Source organism: Canis lupus, chromosome 27 (assembly GCF_048164855.1).
Source record: "Canis lupus baileyi chromosome 27, mCanLup2.hap1, whole genome shotgun sequence".
Lineage (NCBI taxonomy): Eukaryota > Metazoa > Chordata > Mammalia > Carnivora > Canidae > Canis > Canis lupus.
This window is the reverse complement of record NC_132864.1, coordinates 12042786-12050738: the sequence shown is the minus strand read 5'-3', so window position 1 is coordinate 12050738 and position 7953 is coordinate 12042786. Positions and strand designations below refer to the sequence as shown.

General features: G+C 49.5%; 1 long non-coding RNA gene across 2 annotated transcripts; it reads left to right on the top strand.

Moving 5' to 3' along the window:
* The first annotated feature begins 603 nt into the window (after nt 1-603).
* On the top strand, nt 604-6722 carry LOC140618962 (uncharacterized). 2 transcript variants are annotated; one of them, XR_012018935.1, is made up of 4 exons: nt 604-731; nt 1453-1528; nt 3525-3601; nt 5679-6722. It is a non-coding gene; the product is annotated as an uncharacterized lncRNA (long non-coding RNA). The 2 variants fall into 2 exon arrangements; XR_012018936.1 differs by lacking the exon at nt 5679-6722 and adding an exon at nt 5000-5469.
* The last annotated feature ends 1231 nt before the right edge of the window (nt 6723-7953 follow it).

Sequence of the window (7953 nt, the reverse complement as noted above, 5' to 3'; positions counted from 1 at the left end):
AAAGATTGCTCAGAAACATGCACTCTTTAGTGCTTTTATTCATTTAATGGTCTTGGGAATGAAGAAAGGGAGGGGGGAGCTGAACTATTTACTGGGTTGGCTGCCCCCAACCCTTTACCCCACAACAAATTCTTTCCAGGTCTCTTTTAAAAGGTTTCATGGTGAACCAGTGAATAAAGACCCCATAGCAGGCTGGCCTTTATAAATAACAAAACTAGGCTACTGTGGACTAAGTTACTGACTTAGCAGCCAGGCAGGGGGAAGAAAGGAGGAATGTGTGGATATAATTGGGTCTCGTTGGAAAGCAAATTAAAGTAGTCTGCATCTCGTTACTCAGTGACCCAGCTTGGGAGGATTCTGGAACATTTCCAAGAACAGAAAATAAGGCCCCACTGATGTGGAAAACCACAGGGGCAGGGGTGGTTGTAGGTGGGAACGTCTTGCCTTGAAATGGCCCCTACCCTCTCCTGCCATTTTTAGCTGGCTCTCTTGTGGGTGGCTCCAGGGGCCAGTAGGGATGCCACAATTTCCCTCTGAAATCACTTGATTGCATTAGAGCACACATCTGAGGCCTGGCCTTTGATCATGCCTTTATTCCAGAATTTGAGATGAGGCTTAAGTAACACCCCATCCCACCAGAAATCTGACTGTGATCCTGCCTTCCAGACATGAAGGGCCTCATCTTCATAAGTACAGACCTGGGACACTGGGTCCTCTTTCTGGGCGACCAGGTAAGCTATCGATAAAGACAGAACCATTGCGTCAGGTGAGGGACAAAAGCTTTGCCCCCAACATGGGTTGAAATTGGGGTTGTGACCTCTGTGGAGGTAGGGGGCAGGAAAAGTTGGGAGTCCCTGAGAAGGGGAGGTGAGGCCGGAAAAGCAGACCATGCAAATAATGAAGAAAGGAGATTTGAGACAGAATGCCTGGGTGCCAAGGCAAGGTGACCTTGGCCAAATAAAGCCTGGGCATTTAGTATACTCTATGCCTCCAGGTCCCTCACTGGCACTGGGGAAAAAGTCTTGCCACCAGGAGTTGGAATAGGATTAGGGGCAATCTTCCTCCTGGAGCCCTTAGTAGAGCCCCCGGCTGAGCCAAGTGCTCCATTGCCACTGGTGCACTGTTGTTGCAAGAGAACAGAGCGACCACCATGCCTGAGTGGGGAGCCTACCCCTTGCACCTCGAGCCTGCTCCCCAGGGTGGGAGGGCACTCATGACCCACGTTCTCTCTCAGCCCCTGGGAGAATTCTCACCTTCTGGGAGAATTCCGCTCCCTGAACAACAGCATGCCAGTGCCTTCTGGATCTTCCTTCCTGCACATCCTTCATCACTAGAGTGGACTTATGAATGCAGCAGCTTTTAATTTTCCTGGTGCATGAAATAGGGGTGGGACGCAGGAGGAAGGTGAGAGGGAGCCAAAGTTCAAAGAGGTGCCATTTCTTATCCTTTCAGGCAGCCGCAGCTAAACGTCTGAGGATGTGAGCAACAGGAACACTAATTCTTTGCTGCTTGGGATGAAATCCCACCGGTAGGTATCCACCCAAGAGAAGCGGAGAGACATCCACACAAAGCCTTACACTTCAATTCTTAAGAGATCCACACTGGAAGCAACCATGTATTGGTCAGTGGGGACATACTTATACCAAAAACTACGTGTAGTGTTTCTGATGCTCAAATTTAACTGGGTGTCCCTGCATTGCCTGGCAAGCCTACCTCCGAGGCACCCATGGGAGAGCTGCCCTGAGATGGTGTTGGGGGTGGACCCACAGCAACACATCAGACATGAATATATGGTGGTAAACACAAAGTGTATGGTAATAAACACAGCTACCCTTTATCGGGTACTCACTGTGTGGTTTGGTCTCGTGGTTACGAACAGGGGCTGCTCAGGTGGGAACCCCAGCTCTGCAACGTTCGAACTGTGCCATCTCTTGTGCCTCAGTCTCCCCATATATAAAATGGGTGCAATAATAGCTCCACCTCACAGAGACGTAAGGATTTGTAACGTTTGTAAAGCACCCAGCCACAGCTTCAGGTTGTAAACTTGTGCTGAGGGTCGGGGGCATTTTCCACAAAGCGGCCATCGAGCGGCCTTCGCCTCCCGCGTCCTCACGCTTCAGAGTGAGAAGGCACAGAGCATACAGAGCCGTGACTTGCTCATTTTCTCACCCCAGCCTGAGAATGCTCCAAATGTGTGCAAGCCATTACAGGAAGGCAGCAAAAGATTGTGCACCCCTTTGGGCCGAGAAAGGGAGCAGCAGCGTGGGAGAGAGCAGAGCCCTGGGGAGAGCAGAGGGGATGCTGAGGCTGAGGGCTGCCCCTTGGAGCTGCCTGCAGGACCCACTCCCTAGGCCCCCTATGATGAGGTCTGGAGGCACCCTGGGAGGGGGCAAGGCTTGGCCCCTTGCACACCGCTCCTCACCCGGTTTGAGAACTAGCCTGGGGGAATCTCCATCTCCACGTCGCCAGCCTCTGATACATTTACATTCCTTCCATTGGGATTTCCTTCTATTACAAACCACAATAGTTAACACAGACTGTGACTTTATTCCCTACAAAAGGCAGAGAGAAAAACAAACAAACGAACAAAAGGCAGAGAGATTTTTGTATGTCACACGGCAGCTGTTGCAGCCATCTCAAAGTATCTCTTACACTTGTCACTACTCCAGAGTTACAGAAGTTCAGACCTGCTGGTGGTTGCATCATTTAATGCGCCTCTAGGGAAACCCGTGTAATTATGGCATCCTTAGTCTGTTTAATATTGTGATAACTGTTTTTGTGCAGTTTTCTTTGCAAACATCTGGATTAAATGTTATGCATTTAAAAACATTATTCTGGGGCCCATCAAACTGTCAAAGTGGTCAGAGGCGCAAAAAAGGACAAGCCACCACCTGTGGCCACCTTAGGCATTGTGGAGTATGCGGGAGGATGCTCAGACCACGTGAGCCAGAGTCTTGGGGTGTGCTAACCTGGGGCACCCCAGAACCTCCTAGCTGGTCCTCTTCTCCTACTTGCTTCCTCTCCTTTCCACAGAAGCCCTAGTGCTCTGCAAAACACAAATCCGTTGTGTCGTTCTCCTACTCAAAACTCCTTCATCTGCTTCCTGGTAAACTTAGAATAAAATCGAAGTTCCTCACCTGGTTTGTAAAGCCCACAATGATCTGGGCTCCAACCTTTCCCTGACTTCATCTCCAACCATCTTTGCCTGGTCATGCTGGTCCAGCCACACTGGCCACCTTGCTCATCTCAAATACATCAAGTTCCTTCCTACCTCAGGACCTTTGCACTTGCTCTTCCCTCTGCCTGGAAAAATTTTCCCCCAGATATGTATGTACCTTGCTCCTTCATTTTAATGAGATCTCTGCTCAAATGTCACTGCCTAAAAAAGAGCCTTCACTGGTCACTCTGTTTCAAAGATGGCCTGTCTTCTTCACTTACCACTTGTTATGTCACTTTTTCCCCAGAGCTCTCATTGTCTCCTGAAGCTACATTTCACAGTTCTGTGTTTATTGTTTCTCACCTAGATTGTCAACTCCAGGAGGGCAAGGACTTTGCTTGTTCATGGCTATATCCCAAGGTCTAGAACAATGTCTGGCACAAAGTAAGTTCTTATGAAATAATGATGAATAAATGTATGCATTTTTAAGTCACTTGGGTAGATGGGCAATGTTACTTTTGCTTTGAGCTAATCCAATATCCAAGGATCTCTCTTTTTCATTTTTTTTTGTTTTAATGTTTCACTTTTATTAAAGTTTTTTATTGAAGTGCAATTCACGTGACATAAAATGAACCATTTTTATGTAAACGATTCAATGCTACTTGGTACATTCATAATGTTGTACAACTGCCACCCCCTTCTTATTCCAAGACATCCTCGTCACTCCAAAAGAAAACCCCAAATCCATTAAATAGTCATTCCCTATTCTCCCTTCCATCGCTTGGTAACCTTCCATTGCTTCCTGTCTTTATGGATTTACCTACTCTAGACATCTCGTACCTGTGCAATTATATATTTATGTGGCCTGCGTGTCAGGCTCCTTGCACTCAGCACCGTGTTTTCAAGGGTCATCCCCATGATAGCAGGTGTCTATACTTCCTTTCCTCTTATGGACAAATAGTACTCCGTTGTGTGGATGGGCCACATTTTGCTTATCTGTTGATGCATTGATGGACATTTGGGTGGTTTGGGCATCTAGGTCATCTTAAGGAAAACTCAGATATTTAATCCACATGTCCAAGAATGTCAGTGGTTCAGTTCATCTGGAACGTTCATCCAATCCTCACTGAAGATCAAGGTGGAGTTAACTTCCTGCAGTGGACAATATTCTCAAGGGGTCGGGGTGGGATGTTACAGAAAATTGGAGCTATAAATGACACTGCCCCGTCCCTCAGATTCATATGTGGAAGCCCAACTCCCAGAGTGAAGGTGTCGGGAGATGGGGCCTTTGGGGGTGATTAGGATTAGATGAGGCCATGAGTGTGGGGCCCCCATGATGGGACCAGGGCCCTTATAGGGAGAAGAGGAGACCCCGGAGCCCCCTCCCGCCACCGCATGAGGACACAGGGAGAAGGCAGCCCTCTGCCAGCCAGGAAGCGGTTCTCACCAGATAGATGCCCAACCCGCCAGCACCTTGACCTCGGACTTCCAGCCCCGGACGGCAGGAAATAAATGTCCCCGGTTTGAGCCACCTGGGCGGTGGTGTTCTGCGTGGGCGGCCCCAGCCGACCAGTGCCAGCGCCCCTAGCCGCAAGGCTGCAGGGCGGCTGTGCTGCTGCGCCTGCTGTGGGCCTTCCTCCCGTGACCGCGTCCCGCCCCGCCCGGGGCCGCTCCGCACCTTCCCCGCAGCTCTGCTCTTGTCCCGGGAGTGGACTGTTCCCGGGCAGCGGTCGGTCCGGGGCCCTGCGGCCTCCTCGGCGTCAGCCTGTCCCAGAGGCACCGTCACCCTCGGGGCCAGGCTGCAAAGTCGTGGCCACTACTTCTCTCCTTCCTCCTTTCCAGAGTCTTCGGTTAGTAGGTCAGCGGGTCTTGTAAGAAGGTGGAATCGACATCTTCCAAGCTGTCCATTCTTCCCTGTTCCCGCCATCAGCATGGTGTCCAGGCCTTCATCGATTCTCACCTGGACAACTTTTGTAGCCTCCTGTCTTCCTGGGCTCATGTCTCGGGGTCTAGTTTATCCTCTCACTGCAAATGTAAGGGTACCAGACACGGGCAATAGCTTTTTTCTGTTAGGGCCCACAGATGAGATCCCAACTTTTACTAACATTGTATAATAAATGTGATTCCAAATAAGATATGACAATATTTCCAAATATTTTCCAAAATAAAAATGTGACACAAAGAGAAGCTCACCAGTATCTGCTATCACCACCACTTATTAAAAAGAAATGGGGGATCTCTGGGTGGCTCAGCAGTTTAGCACTGCCTTCGGCCCAGGGCGTGATCCTGGAGACCCGAGTTCGGGTCCCACATTGGGCTCTCTGCAGGGAGCCTGCTTCTCCCTCTGCCTGTGTCTGCCTCTCCCTCTGTGTGACTCTCATGAATAAATAAATAAAATCTTTTTTTAAAAATTAAAAAAATAAAAATAAATGATAACAAATGAATTGTGACACCCTCTAAACGAATAAGACCAACTAGAGCAGAATCTCACAACTTTCTTCTCTGTCTCATTTCATCCAAGACCACACACTTCTGTCCAGTGTCCAGTGCACTGAGGAACAGACAGGCATGTGGAGCCGCTGGCCCCCGGAATAAGAGCGAAACGCCAGCATAACTCACAAGACCAGTCTCTGCAAGCAGAGATGAAAAGCAGGACAAAGTAACAAGGGATCTGGATAAGAGAAGGAGGAATTCATACGAAAAGAAAAACCACAGTGACTGTTTCAGACAGTTTGTTAGAGAAATCAAAGCAGAGACAACACACAATCTGGAGAACAAACAAGGAGCTTGCCCAGTTCAGGGGGAAAAAAAGATAAACAGATGAAAACTGCTAAGAAGACGTTGGTAGAAATGAACGACAGCATCTGAATAACTAGCAAAAGGATTGGCAGCCCACAAAATCAGATCCATCAGAAATTATTAGTGAAAGAAAATCTCATGATGTTTAAAAATCGAGATAATATTCTAAAATCACATACACATGAAAACCGGGATCGAGCAGCGGAAGGTGGAAAATGATTTGACATTATTTGTCTCGTTTTACATGAAGACCGTTTCATTCCTGACCTTGATAATTATAGAGACCTGACTATCCTTTATTGAAAGGCTAGCGTCCAAGTAACCAACACCACTTCGCTAGAAAGAAAAAGAAGGAAATGGTATCCATCTGTAAAGGCTATTGGATAACGGACATTGTGAAAACAACAAAACAACATACGACGAGGTGAGAGGAGCAATGCAGACGGTGTTCGCCGTGGAAATGTGAGTTGGTTTGCTGGTGCAGAGACAGCGTGTGATGCGGACTCAAAACACGAAATCCAACTGCAGGCTGTCGACAAGGGACACACTGAAAGCAAAGTGACACCGTGAGGTTAGAAATACAACAGGGGGGCAGCCCGGGTGGCCCAGCGGTTTAGCGCCGCCTTCAGCCCAGGGCCTGATCCTGGAGACCCGGGATCGAGTCCCACATCGGGCTCCCTGCAGGGAGCCTGCTTCTCCCTCTGCCTGCGCCTCTGCCTCTCTCTCTCTCTCTCTGGGTCTCTCATGAATAAATAAATAAAATCTTTTTTTTTTTTTTTTTTTTTTTTTTTTTTTATAAATAAAATCTTAAAAAGAAAAAAAAAAAAAGAAATACAACAAGGGGTGGATACAGCAGGAGAGCCGGGTGTCAGGAGGAGAATTCAGAGGGCTCCCTGGGTGTCGATGAGCTCACGTGGCCCGGGCTCCCGCCTCCGATGCAGAGAAGATGAAGCCGCAACCGGCCCGCGATGTGGTCTCCATCCCCACCTGCTTCTCCCCTCCCCCGGCCTCAGCTCTGACTGTGAGCTTACTTTTTTAAGTCTTTAACTTAGAGATCTGCCTTTCTCTTTCTCCAAGAAACTCATCTTCAGAAGTGCGTTCCCAGCATTTGGGATTCGGAATATAAACATCTCTGCAGCAGCCCCAGACCCCAAACACCCCAACATGCCTCCTGTTCCCCTTGTCCACGGTCTCATGGCTCCTTCCCGCCTGCCCCTCGCGGCTGCTGCCTCGTCGGCCCCACGAGGCGGCTTCTCTGGGGCTAAGAAGGAAACACCCTGTGTTCGTTGTTTCCAGCCAACCAATCCCCGCTGTGGGGATCCGGGAGTGCCGAGGCGTAACCGTTGTAAGAGTGGCATTGCTTTCCTTACGGAGCAAACGTGCAACCCCCCTCCCACCACGACCATCAATGGGTGAAGGGAGAAACGAGACGGGGTGCAGCCACGCGGTGGCGTGAACTAGCGACCCACGCCGGAACGTGGGTGACCTTGGGAACGTGATGCTGGGCCAGAGAAGCCAGACGCAAAAGGACGACTATGGTGATCCCGCTGATACGCAAACCCAGAGACAGAAAGTGGACTGGAGAGTATAGCGATCGCCAGGAGCCGGAGGAGGGAGGACGAGGAGCTACTGCCTAACTGATGCAGAGTTTGGGAAGATGACAAAGTTCTGGAGACGGTGGTCATGGTTGTACGACCCCGCGAATGTACCAACGTCCGTACCTGATTCACGAAGCGCCCCAGAGGCTGTGTTGGTTTCCTGGGGCTCCGCGACGAAGCAGCACAAACGGAGGAGCTCAAAACAATATCTTTACTCTCAAAGTGTCTTCATACACGGTCACAGGGGTCCTGCATCAGGACCCGCCCCAACGACCTCGTCTGAACTCAGTGACATCTACAAAGACTATTTCCAAATGAGGCCACGCTCACAAAGGTTAGGACTGGGGACATCTCTTTTGGGGACACGGTTCAGCCCATAACAGATACTTTCTGGGGAGT